The sequence below is a fragment of the Phascolarctos cinereus genome, unplaced genomic scaffold (assembly GCF_003287225.1).
Source record: "Phascolarctos cinereus isolate Bilbo 61053 unplaced genomic scaffold, phaCin_HiC Scaffold_4;HRSCAF=312, whole genome shotgun sequence".
Classification (NCBI taxonomy): Eukaryota; Metazoa; Chordata; class Mammalia; order Diprotodontia; family Phascolarctidae; genus Phascolarctos; species Phascolarctos cinereus.
This window is the reverse complement of record NW_027555847.1, coordinates 707,164,657-707,185,908: the sequence shown is the minus strand read 5'-3', so window position 1 is coordinate 707,185,908 and position 21,252 is coordinate 707,164,657. Positions and strand designations below refer to the sequence as shown.

The 21,252-nt window shown below is 38.7% G+C and overlaps 1 protein-coding gene across 3 annotated transcripts in view; it reads left to right on the top strand.

The window, feature by feature from the left end:
- The window catches only part of TAOK3 (TAO kinase 3), a 237,689-nt gene that overhangs the window by 83,049 nt on the left and 133,388 nt on the right, over positions 1 to 21,252 (top strand). For all 3 annotated transcript variants that reach the window (XM_078154357.1, XM_021008044.2, XM_078154358.1), the window contains exon 2: positions 9,295 to 9,405. The gene's annotated coding sequence lies outside the window, so the exon portion shown is untranslated. The remainder of the gene's footprint in view (positions 1 to 9,294; positions 9,406 to 21,252) is intronic.

Genomic DNA, 21,252 nt, shown 5'->3' with positions numbered 1-21,252 from the left:
TGAAGGTCCCACACTAATAAACGGAGCTGGGGATAGATGGTAGAGACCTGGACCTGGTTCATGTTTAACATATAAGACCTCTTTCTCCAATACTAGAGGGATCTAAATATTAGATCAACAAAGAAATTCTCTGAGTTTGTGATGGTAAAATGCACATGAAAGTATAACTTCTGAAATGTCCAGATGTATTTAGCAACTAAAATGTGATTTAGTTCTATCTTAATACCGTATTACTATACAATTGTATTGTTTTTCTTGAATTCCTTCCCTAAGTCAGAGGTCCCTTCATGGTGCGATGCAAAGAGACCTGGATTAGGAATCGGGAGACCTAAATATGATTCCTAGCTCTTCCACTCACAACCTGTTTGACCTTGGACAAGTCCTTAAACTTTCTGGGCCTCAGTTTCCTTATTTACAAAATAATGAGCTTGTACGAGATGGCCCCTAAGGTCCTTTCAGCTCTAAATGTATGATTTTGAAATCCTCCTATTTCATTGACATGGGAGCAAGCAAAATTAGGCTAAAAAATACAACTCTACGGACCTTAACATCCCTGGAAGTATTTTCAGTAATATTCTGTTTGTCGGTTTCTCATCTTGCATTATTTTCTGCTCAGAGACATTGCTTAACCTATTTTCTTCCAATATGAAACATGGTAATATTTATTAACTAAATCACTGGGATGTTGATGAGCATTTTAGTTTGACATTTATCTGGCCTTTGTTTAGAAATTGACCGTTGTCATTTTCCCTAGGGTCTGCCTTAGACTTTCTCACTCCTCTTCCCTTGGACATACCATCCACTCCCCCTGACTTCAACTACACCACCACGTCAGTTACTCTCAGATCTATATCTCTAAGCCTGATCTACTCTCTGAAGCTCTAGTCCGGCATTTCTCATTGCCTGCTGTACATAATTAATGTTCCCCTGGTACCTGAAACTCAGTATGTGCAAAACAAAACTCACCAACAGCCTAGTTCAGTTGTAAGCAACACTGGTTCTGGAAGCAGGAGGACTTGGATTCAGATCCCACCATTGACATTCTGTAGCTGTGTAACCTTGGACAAGACACTCTCCCTGGGCCTCAATTTCTCCATCTATAAAATAGGAATAGTAGCACCCATACGTACCTACCACACAGGATTGTTTTAAGCATCAAATGAAATAGTGTGTGCAAAGAACCTTAAAAAGCTTAAAGTGATGTACAGCTAGTGTTTCCTTAGTATTTTGAGCAGCACACTTTCACTGGATCATAATAATAGCCAGCATTTATAAACCAGTTTAAAGCACTTTAAAAAATATTGCCTCATTTGATCCTCACAACAATTCAGGGAGGTTGGTGCTATTATTATTCCCATTTAAAGATGGAGAAACTGAGGCACAGAAGCTAAGTGATTTGCCCAGGGTCACACAGCTAATCAGTGTTCGAGGTAGGATTTGAAATCAAGTCTTCCTGTCTCCCAAGACCCATGGTTTCAACTGTGCCATCTAAGTGTCCTATGTAAATTATTATAAAATTGTAAATACCTTGATGACAGGGACCAAGCCTTACCCATTATTAGTGCTACATAACTCAGTGCCCAGCACTTAATAAGCATTCCATAAATTACTTTCCTTTTGACATCTCATCCTCCTTAGCTTTCAAGATAATATTCCTAAAGCACACACCTGACCATGTCCCTTCGCTACTCAAAAATCTCCCACAGCCTAACATTTAAAGACCTGCAAAATCAATCAATCATTGAGCATTTATTACATGCCTACTGAGTGCCAGGGACTAGGGGAATCAAAGAGAAAAGTCAACAGTTGCTCCCTTCAAAGAGTTCACTTTCTATCAGGAGGGATATATGGATATATAAAGGTATGTAAAAACTGGTTGCTTAGAAGGAAAAGACACCTGAAGAAGGTCACACTTGAGCTGAGTCAGGAAGGAAACCAAAGTGGAACACATTCCAGGTTTGGGCAAATGCAGAGATGGGAGAAAGAGTGTCACGTGAGGAATAACAAGCTGGCCAGTTTGGCTGGACCATACATAGAGTGCCTCAAAAGGAGTAGTGTATAATAAAGCTGAAAAGGTAGGATAGAACCTGGTTATAAATCACTTTAATTGCTTTACAACAGAGGAATTTATAGTTGATCCTAATGGTAACAGGGAGCCACTGGAATTTATGGAAGGAGGGTGTTGGCATAGGCAGATCTGGAGCTACATTTAAGAAAATCACTTTGGCAGCTATGTGGATTAGAGTAGGGAGAGATTTGAGTCAGGGAGCCCAGTTAGAACGCTATTGCAGTGGTATAGGCAAGAGGTGATGATGGCCTCGATCACAGTAATGGTTGTACAAATGGAGAAAAGGGGTCAGATGGGAAAGAGCTTGTAGATGTAGAAATGACTAGAATTGGCTCTGTGGAGTGAGTGACAGTGAGGAAATGAGAACACTGATGTGTTGAACCTTGGCGACTAAAGAATGATAGTGATGAACTCAATAGAAAAAGGGAAGTTTTCAAAAGGGCTGGGTTTGGCCAAAAATAGAATGAATTCCATTTTGTACTTATTGAGTTTGAGATGCCTATGACATCCAGTTCAGAATACCCAACAGACAGTTGGTCATGTGATATTGGAGCTCAGGAAGAAGACAAGGTCTAGATATAAAGACCTAGAAACCATCTGGGAAGACGTCATTGACCCACGGCAGCTGATGAGGTCATCAAGGGAGAGAGTATAGAAGTCAACATTCCATCTCCTGCCTCCACATGCATGAGACAGACCAACGCCCTACCTCCTCAACATGCCTCTTAGAATCCTTAGCTGCCTTTAAGACTGCTTAGATGCAGCCTCTTACATGAAGCCTTCCCTGATTTTCACCCTATTCCCCACCCTTTAGTTGAGTGGATATTCTCTCTCCTCAGATGAACTTGTCTTTACTTATCTGTGAGAAGCAAGCTGGCATAATGGATAGAAAGCCAGCTCAAGTTCAGAAACAACTGGGTTCAAGTCTGATACACCAGCTATGTATCCCTGAGGCAAGTTACATAACTTGTCTAGGCAATTAATCAACCTTTCAACACGTATTTATTAAAACCTACTATTTTTCACATAGTATGCTAGGAGCTGGGTATACAAGTACAAAGAATGAAACAATCCCTAATTTTCAGAGAAGGTGCCAACTCATATTGGTGGAGGAATTCCTATAGCAATAAAATCATAGATCCAGTTCCTTTCCAGTCCTTATCCTCTTGGTTCCCAAACTATGTGTCTTACTGGCCTGGCTCCTCAGCAAACCAACGGGGCAGGACTCAAGATATTTAAATTTTTGGCCAAACTACTTAATGAACAGAACTGTTAGATATTTCTTTTGACCTAAGGATGCATGAAAAAATTATTGAGACAAGAAGGATGCCATGAACCCAGAAAGTTTGGGAACCTCTGCTTATCCTATCCAATTTATCTCTATTACATGTCAATAACTCCTGGAGGGTAGGGAGTTTCATTTTTTCTTCCTATCTCAGGTGTCTTGTACTTATATTGGCAGGCATTTGATTAATGTGATATATCAGATAAAATGTTTGTTGAATGAATGAATGCTGCTTTAAGAGTCATTGTACATTATAGTTACTCAAGTCAAGTAAGATTTTATAAGTATAAAAATTTGTTCAGAGTAGGGTGAAGTGATTGAGCAGCCACAATAGTGACCTGAACCCAGTTTTGTTGCTTAGGCTCATGAGCTACATTGAGGTCCTTAATTCAGTCAATAAACATTTATCAAGCACCGACTGTGCCAGTCACTGTGCTATAAGTGCTGAGGGTGCAAGGACAAAGAATGAAGCCGTCCTTGTTTGCAAGGGGCTTACATTCTAATGGAGAGACAACCAGACACATAGCATGACTATAAAAATGAATAAATACAAATATATACAAAGTTGTTAAATTCAAGGTAGGTTGTGAAGGAGACCACTGGAGGTTGGGGAGACCAGGAAAGGCTTCATGTAGATGATGCCTGAGCTGCATCTTAAAAGAAGAAAGAGATTCTATGGGCACACATAAGGGAGGGGGAGTGCATTCCGAGCTTGGGGAATGACCATGGCAAAGGTTCAGGGATGGGAAATGGAGTGTTGTCAGTAAGGAGCAAGAAGATGGCCAGTTTGGGTGGATCACAGGGTATAGGAGGGACAACCATGCCCAGTGAGGCTGGAAAGATAGACTGGAACACCAGCAGTTAGGGGGAGTTAATGTCCACTTTAAGAGCAAGACCTTTCTCATGTTAAGAGTAAATCATCAACCTATCAAGCTTTTTTCACTGCACTAAGAAATTTGATGTGTAATTAAACTGCTGTAGAAGAGAGAAGCTTTAAATTTAAGTCTTGATGAGTTCTTCAGAATCATTCACAATTCGTGCAAAGGCTACTTGGGATCTGAAGATGTGAAGATGTCAGAGGGTAGCATAGCTACCTATTCGCTCCAGACTGCTGGACAGCATGGCTTTTTTGTTTTGGTTTGGTTTGTTTTTCTGGTGTGGCAGCTCTGAGAGTTACAAGTTGTGAGCCCCATTCCAAAGCACAGGAGGAAGCCAGGACTCCAAGCACTTGGCCTAATAGAGCCAAAGCAACTCCTCCTTCCCTGCGCCAGCCAAAACATCATTATTTAAAGGAGGAAGAAGGTGGCTTTTTGTAGGCCCCAATGAGCCTTTTCGTACTTGTGTTGGGTGAGGACTTAACTTCGGACTCCTTGGTTCAAGCCCCAGTGAGTGAACTCTGGGTCACCTCTTCACATCACTTTGTGCAGGTTGACCCAGGCAGAACAAATACTCTCTAGTTATGATTCTTATGATAGAAGGAACCCTTTCACTCCATCAATATTCTTTGCATAGTAGAAACAATGATCATAATTGGACATTAATAAGCAACTATAGTCTTTAAGATACTTTCAAAATGAAATATGATACCATAAAAGTGGTTTTCTTACCTTGAAAAAAGAGCCACTTAGAGATTATTACAAGGGAGAAGGGCTGTCCAAAGCTGTTTTCTCCTCTGTTCAAAATTCACACTTGGCACTCAACAGCCATTTATTAAATATCTATGCTATGTAGGAAGAGAGGCAGCCATGGCGTGGTGGAGAAAGGGCTGGTCTCAAACTCAGGAAAGGATGAGTTTCCCCATTTCCCCTCAGATCCATACCAGCTGCGTAACCCTAGGCAAGTCGACCTCTCCATGGCCCAGGTACAACTCCTAAGTTTCAAAACCAGTGTCTATTTATCTGGGTAGAGGGGGGTTTCCTTAGATCCTTATGCCAATGATATCACAGGTTTGGTCCCCAAAAGTGGCACAGAACACTGTGGTAAGTGCTGGGAGACTTTGAACATGTCAATACAATACAGCACCAGCCTTCAAGGAGAAAGAAATGATCCTCGGACATATACATAGATTTACAAAATAATGTCTCAGAGCAGAGTGTTTTGTGAGGATCAAGGAGGGAAAGATTATTATTGTCTGGGGGCAGGAGGGAGGAAGATCAAGGAAAGCTTCATGGACAGATGAATATTTGTGTCAAGTTTGAAGTTATGGGTGCGAATGCAACAAGTAGGATTCTAGGCATCAGAAACAAAATGATGAAAAGACTCGGAGGCAGGACAGCACAGCATGTGCTTTATGTCCTTTTTCTAACCCCCTTTTATTTCTTTAATAGTCTTGTCAGTAAGGCTGAATAGGAAAGTGGAAAGAGCCCTGGCCTTGCAGTTAGAGGACCTAGGGTCTCCAGACTATACTATTCCTGTGCCCTTGGCCAAGTCACTTCCCCACCTGGGCCTCAGTTTCCTCATCTGCAAAATAAAGGGGTCAGCCTAAATGGCCTCTGAGTTCCCTTCCACAGCCATGTCTGTGATTCTGTAATCTTTTGAGACATGCATTAGACTTGGGAATCAAAATTCCAGCATCCTAGCCCTCACTAAGATGAATGTGACTTTGGATAACTTATTTCAGGTTTTCCTTGTAATTCCTGTAAGTCTGTGTAATTTCTTGTGTCTATAAAGAAGAAATATCAGTGCCTGTATCTCACAGACCCTTGAGGGCAGTGAGGTGGCACAGTGAATAGAGTGCCAGGTCTAGAGTCAGGAAGACCTGAGTTCCAATTCGGCCTCATACATTTACTAGCTGTGTGACCTTGGGCAAGTCACTTAACCCTGTTTGTTTCAGTTTCCTCATCTGTAAAATGAGCTGGAGAAGGAAATGGCAAACCACTCCAATATCTTTGCCAAGAAAATCCCGAATGGGGTCACAAGGAGTCAGACATGACTGAAATGAATGAACAGTAACAACATAGAACCTTAATGTTTGAAGGGTCCCAGAAGGGGACCAGTGCAACTCTTGCCTCAAGTATAAGCCCTCTTCACTGTAGCTCCCTTTTGAAGACCACCTCCCCTCCTGCCCACCATCCACCACTCATTCCCTTCTTCCCAAGGCTGATGCTCAATTGTATTTTTGGACACCTTGAGTCGAAAATCAACTTTCCCCCTACCTTCCACCCCCTGGTCCTTGTTCAGTCCTCTAAGGCTAATCCCTCTTTGCATGACTTACTTGAGCACCTCAAACTGAAGAAGTTCCCTGATTTCATTGGGGGGGGCACTTTCTCCACCAGCATAGACCCCCAACTCCTTTATGCCTTCAGTAGGCCATCTTCCCAAGTTGTGGCCAAAATAATTTGTCCCTGAGCGTCCAACTTTTTGGTAGTGAGCCTGTGGAGGGAGATGTATACTTCCAACTTTCAAATGTTTTTGTTTTCTTTTTTTGGTATTCAGTAGGTATACCTTTGAAAAAAAATAACGTGGTTAATTAGTGTTATGGGAAGACTTGCGTTTCTTAACATCAAAAGTTAAAAAGAATGTTTTCAAATCCTACATCCTTGATAAAATCTCTTACCCCAAACAGAAAGACCTGAAATTCTCCATTCTTGTCGCCCTCTATTTTCTCACTGGGCTTATGAGGTGAGAAGGAAGGAGAAAATAGTTGTTCGTTTTGTTTTGTTCTGAAATGAAGTCTTTAGATTCTAACCTTTTAAAGATAAAAATGGTAGTTCCTTATGTATGGAGACAGCGGCATGAGAGAAGGATCGGAGGAAAGTTAAAACTGATTATTTTGATTCCTTCAAAGAGTGGAATGGGAGAGAGGATGTTTCTTAGAAATGTAAAGAGCCTAAAAGAAATCAGTCAAATACACGTAGGCCTTAAATATATTGCAGAAAAATGAGAGACTAAAGTGGCTTGAGGTTTTTACAGTTTAATGTATTTCCTTTCGAACTGTTTAAAAATTGGAGGAGCTATACTGTCTAAGAACAGGCAGAAATGAGGATGCTTTTTAAGAAAATTGTGTTTCTAGTTAGCATTTGGAGAAAAAATAAATACAAGGGCTTTACTCACCTCCTGTGAGTAAACTATTTTCTAGGAATGAGCCACTCACGCATTTGAAGTTAATCGAGGCCCTAAGATTTTAGTTAATACCTTATTTAAATTGCCTTCTTAGAGGTTTAGCAGCCTCTGATTCAGTTAATGTAACACACAGTTTATTTCATTGAAGGCATAATATACTGAGTAGCCAGGTTCATGGAGTGAGCAGCTTAAATTTTCCAAAAGGAAACACATTAAACCTTAACCATAGCTGGCTTCTCTGAAGTTCCAAATAAAATCCCATCTTTTCTAGAAAGCCTTTCCCAACCCTTCTTAGTTCTAGTGCCTTCTCACTCAATTATTTCCTCTTTACCTTGTAAATAGCTTACTTTGTATATCTTTGTTTGCATGTTATAGCCCCTATTAGATTATAAGCTTCTTAAGGGCAGGGACTATCTTGCCTGTTTTTTTTTTTTTGTTTTTTTTGTTTTGTTGTTTTTTGGTATCCCTAACCTTTAGCTGAGTGCCTGTTGAATTGTTTGAGTCATGTCCAACTCTTCATGACCCCATTTAGGGTTTTCTGTCATTTCCTTCTCCAGCTCATTTTACAGATGAGGAAACTGAGGCAAACAGGTTTAAGTGACTCGCCCAGGGTCACACTGCTAGAAAGTGTCAGATCAGATTTGAATTCATGATTCATGATTCTTGATTCATAAAGTCTTCTTGGTTCCAAACCCAGTGCTCTATCTACTTTGTAGGTGCTTAACCAGCATTGACTGATTGATTGGTATATACTTTGTGTACATGCCATTTGCTCCACACACAGCAACCTGTAAACCAGGTGCTGTGGGCATCTTTATCCTCATTTTACAGATGGGGTAACTGAGGCCCAGAATGATGAATGGCATTCCAGTTTCACAGAACTAATCAATGTCAGGAATTTTCCTACTCCCCTATTCTTTTCACAACTCTACCTGTTTACTAAAATTGATCCCCTCAGTTTGGTGCTTAGAGGTCATGGGTCTTGAGTTTGAAAACTTTTACTTGCCTCTTAAACTGATTATATTTTGCAGCCATAGATCCAAGGTTGTAAAGGTTTTGAAGGAAAGAAAACAAATTCTGGCATTAAAACACTAATTTATCCAGCTCTCTCCCAACTAAAAATTCCTTTTTTTTGGGGGGGGGCATAAGGCAGGGAGAAGAGAGGAATCAAGAAAGGAAGAACAGAAAAATAAAACCAAGCTTTTCATTTTCTACACTCTATTCCATCTTTCACCTATGTAACTTTGTACAGGCCTTCCCCATGTCTGGAATGCACTCCCTCCTTTCTTCCACCAAATGGAATCCCTACTTCCTTCAGGGCATCTAGGTGGCACAGTGGATAGAGCACTGGGGCTGGAGTCAGGAAGACTCCTCTTCCTGAGTTCAAATCCAGCCTCAGACACTTCCTACCTGTGTGACCTTGGGCCAATCACTTCACCCTGTTTACTTCCATTTTCTCATCTGTAAAATGAGCTGGAGAAGGAAATGGCAAACCATTCCAGTATCTTTGCCGAGAACACCCCAAATAAAGTCACAAAGACTCAGACACAATTGAAACGACTCAATAGCCTCAAAGCTCCACTCAAACTTCTCCAGTAGCTAGTGAACCCCCATATGTCTACATCTTGTATATGGGTGTATATCTTAAATATACTTAAGTACATGATGTTTCCCTTGGAGGTTTAGGCCAATAATTTTAAAATTATTGACTCTTACTCTTTAGGTCAATGGAGGCTACAGATAATAGGCAAAGATCAGATTTCAATTCTATATAATTACTTTTGTAAACATTCCCCAAATGTGACTGCATTTGTAAAGGCTGTCCCTATAATCACTCCTCAATCATTAACATCTGTGATTTTTCTTCCTCTTCTTACAGGTATACAGAACAGGGAGAGCTGGCATCATTACAGAAGGAAAAGAAAAAATGACCAATTGATGGTGAAATGAGTCCAAGCCAGAGAGTACACTTTGCACCACAAAGAAAAAGGTATAATCCAACAGCCCCATGAGTGCCTTCCCTGAGCCGAGCAATTAGCAAGAGTCCTTGAAGCTCCTGTTGGGCACATTGGTCATGGTTGTTGGCCACAGAATATTTCCAACCTAAAGTTATCCTCTCTGGTTTCTTGTGTACAGATTTGAGGCTGGAGTGAAGTGTAATTAGGGTACATGTTTATGGTTAGTCTAATCTGGCTGCCGCTGTCATATTTCAGCAGAGTCTCTTCTCCTCTCTTATTTAGACTGTGGCATCATAGAGCTTGGCTTTTAATTTCAGGTTATATCTGAGAGCCCAGCAAGTTCAAAATAGAGTTTGGTGTTGGAGGAGGTTGGGACGCTAGAGTTTTTGCTTTCTTTAGGGGAAACTATTGGAAATCTCTTTAATAGGGATTTGAAGAATGTGACTTGGGGGATACATTTTGCCCTGAGATGCATAAATATCTGCAGCCTTTTTTTTTGTCTGTCATGACCAATCTCAGAAGCACCAAATGTGTTTTTGTGTTTCTCATTTTGTGTTGTCATCCCCATGTGATAAGATGACAGTACTTCCCAACCATTAGGATTTCAAGTATTGTTTTGGCAGCAATGTTGATTTTATGGATGTGTTTGCTCACATTGTCTAACATGGCCAATGTGGGAATTTGGTTTTGCTTGACTACAGACATTTATAACAAGGGATTTTGTTTTTCTTTCCTTCTCAAGGAAGAAAAGGATATGAGTGGGAGAGACAAATGATGGATTTTTGTTAATTGAAAAAGATAGAAATTTAATTTTTTTTTAAATGATGGCTAGGATGAAGTAGTCCTGCCTATGACTATGAAAAGTACACTGGTAGAATGGTTTTAGAGCAAGAAAGACTTGGATTGAAGGCCTGCCTCTAATGCGTACTGACACTATGGCCCTCATTTAACTCCTCATGTTCTAGGCAACTCTCTAAGATAGGAGTTCCTGTCCTGGGGTCCATTAACTTCTTCTTTTAATATTTTGACAACTAGACTGCAATAAAATTGGTTTCCTTTGTAGTCCTATGCATTTGATTATCAAAAATATGATTCAGGAGAGGGGTCCATAGGCTTCATCAGACTGCCAAGGGGGTCCATGAACCAAAAAAAGGTTAAGAGTCCCTGGTCTGGGAGTATAAACATCAGAGAGGAAACTGAACTGACTTGGTATCATAGCAGGAGTTTCCTCAACAGGGACTGCATATACCAATAAAATCACAGGTCCAATATCTGTTTAGCCCCACCTACCCCACCCACCCCATCTATGACCACAGAACTTGATTGTTCATGGAATGAATTAACTAGCTTCGTTAACTCAGCACTCCAAATAACTGAACCAGCCAGGCGCTATACTAACATGTGCCACATCAAAAGTATTCTGGAGGGGCAGCTAGGTGGCACAGTGGATAGAGCACCGGCCCTGGATTCAGGAGGACCTGAGTTCAAATCCGGCCTCAGACGCATAATGCTTACTAGCTGCGTGACCCTGGGCAAGTCACTTAACCCCATTGCCTAGCAAAAACAAAAAACAAACAAACAAAAAAAAGTATTCTGGAGACCCACCTAAGACAAATGTCTACCAACCCAGATGGCCCTAGCCTAGCTATTCATGCTCTCTTCTTCCTCAGGGGGCCATCTCTAGTTGTTCTGATCCATATCTGGCCGCTGGACCCAAATGGCTCCAGAGGAAAGAGGGAGGCTGGTGACTTTGCATAGCTCTCCCTCACTGTAATCCAGTTCACTTGCAAATCATGATATCACCGTATCCTGTTGTCAAGGTCATCTTCCAGAATGAAGGACAAACAGCCCCCTCCTCAAATATTCCTAGAGCCTTTTGACTGCCTTGGCCTTTACCCCTAGTTACTTATATCTATATTATCCTTCTCTGTGTTCATATTAGTTATTCAGTCAGTGAACAGGCATTTACGAAGCACCTACTCTATGGCAGGCTCTGTGCTAAGAGGCGGGGATACAAAGAAAGGCACAAATGTGATCCCTACCCTCAAGAAGCTCACATTCCTGTGGGGGAGACTTTGCATGAGTAAGCATTTATAGTCAAGATATATACAGGGCAAATGGAAGATCAGCTCAGAGGGAAAGCATCAGCTGGTAGAAGGGAAGAAAGGGGACCAAGAAAGGCTGCCCGCAGAAGGCAAAAGTTAAGTTGAGTTTTGAAGAAAACAGGGGAGCTAGGAGCCAGATGGGAGAGAGAGCATCCCAAGAATGTGGGATAGCCCAGGAGCGCAGAAGGACAGGGTTTGGGGGTCAAGCGTCCTATGGGTGGAGCAGCAAGTCAGGATAGATTGAGCACAGAATATATGTAGGGAAATTAAATATTAGAAAGAGACCAGGCTGTGAAAGGCTTTAAATGGCAAAACAAAAGAATTCGTGTTTGATCCGAGAAGTAATAGGAAGCTCCTAGAATTTGTTAAGTGTAGTGGGTATGGTGATACTTGTGTTTTCTGAAAATTACTGGCCTATGAGTGGAAGCACTGAGTAAGCACAATGTAAGCATTTAATAAATATTTCCTTAATTGCAAAAAAAATGAAAGAGCTGAACCACCCTCCCTTTCTATGGTTCCTTCATTCAACAAATAGCAAACGCCTATTATATGCACAGCAGTGTATTGGGCACCGAGGATATATAATTTTATCTGATAAGATTTAGATAAGATATACTCTTTGCTGTCGTGGTGCTTATAGTTTAGTAGAGGGGATAGGACAGGAATAGAGATAACTAAAATATTTTATAGTAAATACTTTAGAAAGTTCCCCCCAAAAAATGGTATGTGAAATCTAAAGAAGCTCATTATCAGCTGGCATTCAGGATTATGCAATGGTGAGGCTCCATTGATTATCCCAACCCACTTAAATGTAATTTCCTTTGTGCAGTAATAACACTTTTTAAGTGAATCAGTCATTAAGAACCAAGTGTGAACAGGGCTTGTGTACCTTCTTAAATCAAAGTTATTGTTTGAGAGATTTGGTCACACCATAAGGAACTTTCATAGAGAGGAAGAGCTGTCTCAGAACTAGTTAGAAATTCTGAGGATCTAGAAGCAGAGAGTTAGGAATTGGGTCATACAGAACCTGAAAAAACCAACAGCTGTGGATGGAGAGGGGAGGGGGCAACCAGAGAATGGAAAAAAGGAGGTAAGACTGAGCTTTGGCAGAGAAAAGAAAAGTTGAGAAGGGATATTGACCCTGTCAGCATCTTGTAGCAGAAAACTCAAAATGAGTCCAATGTGCCCATCTACTCAAAGATTAAGGCGAGTTATGAGAAAAGATTTTTTCTTGCCCCAACTTTTTCTTCTAGTGTCTTTCTATAATATATAATTTGCTGTTTCATTATCCAAAGATCTTACCTGAATTTTTACTGAAACAATAAGAATCCAAGGTTTAGAAATGAATATGAATGTTAAAGTAAAGAAGTGAACTTAACATCCTTCTAAATGTTAAGATTTTTTCCTTAGTGGGGTCTTAAAGCAATGAATGTATACTTTTTATCTATTTAATTAATTTCCTAAAGCTGCAGAGAAGGGAACCACATGTGGGTGGAAGCATAGGAACCATTATATTGTTTCTAGGTTTAAAGGAAGCTAATTATTATAACGAGTTTTATAATATAACAATAATAGATAGATAGTCTTAAAAATTAACTCAGCTGCTGAAGGGGGTGATGGATAGTATTCTAAGTATTGGCACATATTCTGGGACAAGGAGTAGACCAGTTTGGCTAGAGCATAAAATATAGTAACATGAGATAATAATGTGAGAAAAGCAGGATGGTGCCAGATTGTGACAGTTCTTGAATATTATGCCAAAGAGTTTGGGCTCCCTTAGGAGATAATAGGGACTCATTGATGATTTTTGCATGTGGGAGAGGCATCACAAAATATGTGGAAGAAAGTTGATATTCTTGCAGTTTATGAAAGAAAGAGAAAGAATGAAAGTGGGAAGATACGTGGAGAGGCTATTGCAATAGTCCAGGTGGCTGGTAATGAGCCCTATCCTAGGGCAGTGATAGTGGAAACAGAAGAGGAATCTTAAAAGATCACAGATTGGGGGCAGAGCCAAGATGTCAGAGTGAACACAGGGAATTCCTTGGAGTTCTCTCAGATTTACCTCCAAACCACATTTGAAAAGGGCCTTAAAACAAGTTCTGGAGCTGCAGAACCAACAAAAGGACAGAATGAAACAATTTTATAGCTCAAGACAACTTGAGAGGTTGATAGGAAAGGTCTGTCTCACTGGAGTGAGAATGGAGCTCAGTCCAGAACAGGCCTTGCCAGTGTAAGCCATGCTAGGAAAACCAGCAGCAGGCCTTGGGGGCAACTGCATCAGCAGCGATGGTGGTTTCCGGAGCTCTCAGCCCACAGGCGGTAAGGGGGCTGGACAATTTATCAGAATGAAATTACAAGGGACTTTTCGCTGACACTTACATGGTTGTGGCTTGAAATCCCACGGTTCTGGCTTGTCCTATCCTTCTTCTCCCCCCACCCCCCCACTAAGGCAAAGCACTGACAGAAATGGGGACCCTGATCAGAGTATCAGAGTTCCAGGGTGGAAAAGAGGGCTTGTGGTCTCTCATGTCAGAATACAGGCCAGGAGAACAGTGACCATACCTCTCCTTAGATTATAGTACCTTGGAAGAACTGAGAGCCTGCAGACCCCCCAAACTAGCTCTGAAAATAGTGACATAAAAACCCTGAAATTTGGGACAGTGCCCCCTCTACCTTGGGAGCACAGCTAAACTTTAACATAAAGTTAAAAGTCAATAAATAAGTTGGGAAGATGAGCAAACAAACAAACAAACAAACAAGAACCTGACCCTAGAAAGTTACTGTGGTGACAGGGAAGATCAAAACACAAACTCAGAGGAAGACAACAAAATCAAAGCAACTATATACAAAGCCTCAAAGAAAAATGCCAATTGGTCTCAGCTCAAAAAGAATTTTAAAAATCAGTTAAGAGAGGTAGAGGAAAGATTGTGAAAAGAAATGAGAGTGATGCAAGAAAATCATGGAAAAAAAGAGTCAACAGCTGGGAGGAGGGGAGGAAAAAATATACTGAAGAAAACAATGACTTATAAAAGATCTGCAAAAATTCACTGAAGACAATTCCTTAGAAAGCAGAATTGGCCAAAAGATATACAAAAATTCACTGAAGAAAACTCCTTAAAAAGTAGCATTGGCCAAATGGAACAGGAGGTACTAAAGCTCACTGAAGAAAATAATGCCTTGAAAATTAGAATTGGGCAAGTGGAAGCTAATAATTTGCAGAGACATCAAGAAACAATAAAGCAAAATTAAAAGAATGAAAAAATAGAAGAAAATGTAAGCTATCTCATTAGAGAAAACAACTGACCTATAAAATAGATCTAGGAGAGATAATTCAAGAATGACTTGACTGTCTGAAAGCCACAATCAAAAAAAAAATCCTAGATACCATATTTCATAAATTATCAAAGAAAACTGCCCTGATATCCTAGAACCAGAGGGTAAAAATATTTTTTGTCCTTGGTTTTGAAGAGACCAATGAAATCATGGGGTGATATCTTGATTTGAGTATGGATTGGACTTAAGCGATTCAGAGTTGCACAAAGTCATCAACCTCACTCTTTCTTCCAGAGTAATTGACATCCAGTGGCAAGACAAAAGTCAAGATAACTGGCAATGGCCTAGGAAGCAGTGGATCACCTTGGCATCTTCAATGTCTGCCCAAGTTCTAAGTACTCCATAGCATCTGCTTTAGCTGCCTTCATGGACACCGGAACAAATTTTTTTCTCATCTGCCCATTCTGCCAAAGGAAGTCTTAGAAATTCAAAGAATCTACTGATTGCCTTATGAAAGAGATCCCAAAATGAAAACTCCCAGGAATATTATAGACATATTCTGGAGCTACCAGATCAAAGAGAAAATGTTACAAGCAGCCAGAAAGAAACAATTCAAATATTGTGGAGCCACAGTCAGGATCACAAAAGATTTAACAGTTTCTACATTAAAGGAGTGGAAGGCTTGGAATCTGGTATTTGAGAGGTCAAAGGAGCAAGGATCACCTACATGAGTAAACTGATTGTAATCCTTCAGGGGGGAAAAATAAACATTTAATGAAGTTGAGGACTTCCAAGAACTCTTGATGAAAAGACCAGAGCTGAATAATAATGTTGACTTTCAAATACTACACTGAAGAGAAGCATAAAAAGATAAACAGGAGAGAGAACTCATGAGGGACTTGATATGGTTAAACTTTTACATTCCTAGATGGGAAGAGGATACTTGTGACTCCTTAGAACTTTATCATTAGAAGAGGTAGAAGGAGTAGACATAGAAAGAGAGTTGGGTGTAAGTTGCCTGTGATGGGATTATAGTTTTAAAAAATAAAGTTAAAGGGTGAGAAAGAGGGATGCTCTGGGAGAAGGGAGAGATAGGTAGAATGGGATAAATTGTTTTACATAAAAGAGTTTTTGCAGTAGAGGGGAAGATGGGGGGTGTCAGGCAGAAGGGAAGGGCTGATAGAAGGGTAGATTGAGGGAGAGATCAGAAGCAAAACACTTTTGAGCATGGATGGGGTTAAAGAAGAGAGAGAGAGGAAAGGATAAATGGGGAAGCACAGGATGGAAGGAAATACGTAGTCATCATAATTGTGAATGTGATGAACTTACTCATAAAATGGAAGTGGATAGCAGAATGGATTAAAAAACAGAATCCTACAATATATTGACTACAAGAAACACACTTGAAGCAGAGATACACAAACGAGTAAAAATAAGGGGCTGGAGCAGAATCTCTTATGCTTTCGCTGAAATTTTTTTAAAAATAGGGGTAGCAATCTTAATCTCACACAAAGCAAAAGCAAATATAGATTTAATTTAAAAAGATGAGTTGGAAAACTACATTTTGCAGAAAGGTACAATAGACAAAGAAGTAATAACAGTATGAAACTTATGCACCAAATGATATAGTATCCAGGTTCTTAAAGGAAAAGTTAAATGAGTCACAGGAGCAAACAGACAGTTTTAACTACACTAGTGGGGAACCTCAACTTTCCTCTCTCAGAACTAGATAAATATAGCCCAAAAAATATAAACAAATAAATGAAAAAGGAGTTAAGGAGATGATTAGAATTTTTGAAAAGTTAGATATGATAGACCTCTGGAAAAAACTGAATGGGAATAGAAGGGAATATGCCTTTTTCACAGCAGTATATGGCACTGACACAAAAATTGACCATGTATTCGGCCATAAAGACCTCACAACCAAATACAGAAAAATGCATCCTCTTCAGATTATAATGCAATAAAAATTACATTCTATAAAAGGTTATGGAATCTGATTAAAAATTAATTGGAAACTAAATAATCTAATCCTAAAGAATGAGTGGATCAAAGAACAAATCATAGAAACAATCAATGATTTCATAAAAAAGAATTATAGCAATGAGACAGCATACCAAAATTTATAAGATGCAACCAAAGCAGTATTTAGGGGAAATTTTTTTCTCTAAATGCTTTCATCAATAAAATAGAGAAAGAGCAGATCAATAAATTGGGCATACAACTCAAAAAACTAGAAAAAGAACAAATTAAAACTCAATGAAACACAAAATTGGAAATCTTGAAAATCAAAGGAGCATTTAATAAAATTGAAAGCAAGAAAACTATTGAACAAACAAATAAAACTAGAACTGATTTTATGAAGAAAACCAATAGATAAACCATTGGTTAATTTTATTTTTTAAAAAAGAAAGAAGAAAAACAAATTACCAGTAGCAAAAATGAAAAGGATTAGTTTACCACTGATGAAGATGAAACTAAAGTAATTATTATGAGCTATTTTGCCCAATTATAAATCTAGCATTCTAAGTAAAATGGGTGAATATTTACAAAAATGTAAATTAACCAGATTAACAAAAGAAAATAGGCTACTTCAATAACCCTATCTTCAAAAAAGAAATTGAACAAGCCATAAATACACTCCCTATGAAAAAATCCCCAGGGATAGATGTATTCATAAATGGGTTCTACAAAACATTTAAAGAACAATTCATTCCAATACTGCATAAACGATTTGAAAAAATAGTCAAAGAAAGGGTCCTACCAAATTCCTTTTGTGACACAAATCTGGTGCTGATACCTAAACCAGGAAGGGCAAAAACAGAGAAAGAAAATTATAGACCAATTTCCCTAATGAATATTGATGTAAAAATTTTAAATAAAATACTAGCAAGAACATTACAACATGTCACAAGAATCATATGCTATGACCAGGTAAGAATTATACCAGGAATGCAGGGCTTTATCAAAATAAAGAAAACTATCAGCATAATTAACCATGTCAATAACAAAACCAACAGAAATCATATGATTATCTGTATAGGTGCAGAAAGATCTTTTGACAAAATAAAACGCTCTTTCCTATTCAAACCTAGAAGGCAGAGGAATAAATGGAGCCTTCCTTAAAATAAGTAGTATTTATTTAAAACCACCAACGAGCATTTTCTGTAGTGAGAATAAGCTAGAAGTCTTCTGAGTGAGGTTAGGAGTAAAGCAAGGATGCCCATTATCACCATTATTATTCAATATTGTACCAGAAATGCTAATCTTAGGGGCAGCTAGGTGATGCAATGGAAAGAGCACCAGCCCTGAAGTCGAGAAGACCTGAGTTCAAATCTAACCTCAGACCAAACACTTGACACTTATTAGCTGTGTGACCCTGGGCAAGTCACTTAACCCCAATTGCCTAAAAATAAAATAAAAATAAAAATAAAAAAAGAAATGCTAATTATAGCAGTAAAAAAAAAAAGAAATTGAAGGAATTGGAATAGGCAATGAGGAAACAAAACCAGCAGTCTTTGCAGACGATATAATAATATGACTTTTCAGGTGATATGACTGGGAGAATAATGAAATTATTTGAAATATTTAACAACTTTAGCAAAGTTGCAGTATATAAAATAAACTCACATAAATCATGAACATTTTTATATTCTTACTAACAAAGTCCAGCAGCAAGAGAATTTCCATTTAAAATAATTGTAGACAATGTAAAATACTTGAGAGTCTGCCTGCCAAGGCAAACCCAGGAACTATATGAACACAATTAGAAGATATTTTTCTCACAAATAAAGTCAGATCTAAACAACTGGAAAAATATTAATTGCTCGTCGGTAGACTGAGCCAATATAATAAAAATGACAATTTAACCTAAATTAATACATTTATTCAGTGCCATGCCAAACTACCAAAAACTTATGGAACTAGAAAAAAATATATATTCTTCCAGAAGAACACAAGGTCAAGAACATCAAGGGGAAATCAATGGAAAAAAATGTGAAGGAAGGTGGCTTACCCATACCAGATCTCAAACTGTATTATAAAGTGGTATATGAAACAGTCTTGTACTGTCTAAGAAATAGAGTGGTGGATCAGTAGGATAGATTAGGTACATAATACATAGTAGCAAATGACCATAGTAATTTAGTGTTTAATAAACCCAAAGATCAAAGCTTTTGGAACAAGAACTTACTATCTGACAAAAGCTACTAAGACAACTGAAAAATAGTATGGCAGAAACTAGGCGTAGACCAAAATCTCATACTACATACCAAGATAAAGTCAAAATGAGTGCATGATTTAAACATAAAAGGTGATAACCATAGCAAATTAGGGAAGCATGGAATAGTTTGCTTATCATATCTATGGATAATCTGTATGGAAAATTTGTAACCAAATAAGATAGAGAATATAATGGGTTGTAAAATGAGTAATTTTGTTTACATTAAATTGAATTACTACCAAGATTAGAAGTAAAGCAGAAAACTGAGGGAAAATGCTTACAATTGTCTCTGAGAAAGGCTTCATTTCTCAAATTCCCATCTATTGGGGAATGGCTGAACAAGTTGTGGTATATGATCATGATGGAATACTCTTGTGTCATAAGAAATGAAAAGCAGGATGCTTTCAGAACAACCTGGAAAGACTTGCATGAACTGATGCAAAGTGAAGTGAGAAGAACCAGCAGAACATTGTACACAGTAACACAGTAAGAGCAATATTGTACAATGATCATCTGTGAGTGACTTAGCTATTCTCAGCAGTACAATGATCTAAGACAATTCCGAAGGGCTCATGATTAAAGATGCTATATGCCTCCAGAGAAAGAACTGAAGGAGTCTGAATACAGATTGAAGAACACTTTTTTTTTGCTTTTTTTTTTCTATTTTTTGATGAGGTAGTTGGGGTTACTTGTCTAGCTAGTAAGTGTCATATGTCTGAGGCTGGATTTGAACTCAGATCATCCTGACTCCAAGGCCAGAGCTCTATCTACTGTGCCACCTAGCTGCCCTGAAGCACAATTTTTTTAACTTAATTTATTTCTCTTCGGATTTTTTTTAGTCTATTTTCTTTCACATGACTAATATAAAAATATGTTTTGCATGACTGAACATGTATAACGTATGTCAAATTGCTTGCCATCTTAGGAATGTTGAAGGACAGGAAGGAAGAAGAGAATTTGGACTCAATTTTTAAAAAGTAAATGTTAAAAAAAATTTATGTGTACTTGGAAAATAATGAAATATTTGAATTTTTTAAAAATGGTTATTGAATTGAGGAGGGAAAAAAAAAAGATCAGAGATCCAGAACTGAAGGGGTCTAAGGGACCCTCAAGGCCAGATTCAATGGATATTATGGATATGGAATTGGCAGGACTTGGCAACTGAGTATACAAGAGATCAGAGAGAGAGAAAGAGAGAGGGGTCCAAAAATATCTGTCATTTTACAGACATGGGATACTGGATAAATAGCGGGGTCCGAGACAGAGACAGGAGGAGCAGGTTTAGGGGGAAAGAGAATAAGTTGAGTGTGGGACTTGTGGAGTTTGAGCTTTTTCTCAAAAATTAATCACACCAAAACCTGCCTCAACAAATAAAGGATAAAAGCTGACGTTTACGTATTATTTAAAGGTTTGGAATGTGTTTTTTTATTATATATAATCTCCATTGATTCTCACAGCCCTGGGAAGTAAGTGCTACTATTATCATCCCCATTTTTTAAATGAGGAAACTGAGGTTGGAGGAGGAGGTTAAGTGACTTGCTCAGAATCAGAATCACACAGCTAATAAATATCTGAGGCAGGATTTGAATTTGGATCTCCATGACTCCATGTCCAAACTCATTAAATGGATACATTGTGCCACCTCCCTGTTCTTGAAAGTGGCAAGAAGGTATAGTGGGGCTGCTTGATGGTTATGAACCTGCCCCAATCATGGATTGTCTTTGTGGGGTCAGGAAGTCCAAAATGCATCATTACTGGCATCTGGTCAAAATCTTAATTTGTTTATTCAGTGCTGTGAAAGAGGTTATATGACTTTAGCATTTTATATATTTGCTTCTTAAACCAATGTGAGGGACTGTTTGGTTTCCTTTTTTTTTTTTTAACTCAGAGAAAGCTGTAAAAATTAGCAGATCTGTTAAAAGGGGAAGAAACCAGGGCCCTCCATGAGTCTCATGTGATGAGTTTGACAGTTAAATACTTTGGGGGTTGTTTATGACAAGCTATGTGAAAAGCTATACTTTATTTTTTTCCCCTTTAAAAAATAGCGCTGTTAAAAACAACAAAAGTATTCAGATAAGCTGGTCAGTCAGCATTTGGAAATATCAAAAGTGATACCCTCTTATTAATAGAAACCTTGAGAACAGGATGTTTTCCATAGCAACGGAACAAGTGGCCCCTTTCATTTTATGCTAACATAGCCTCAGAATTGCAGAAGTCACTTTCGGAGCTGCTGAGTTACCTAAAATCAGAATATTAGTTATCAGAATGGCTTTGACTAA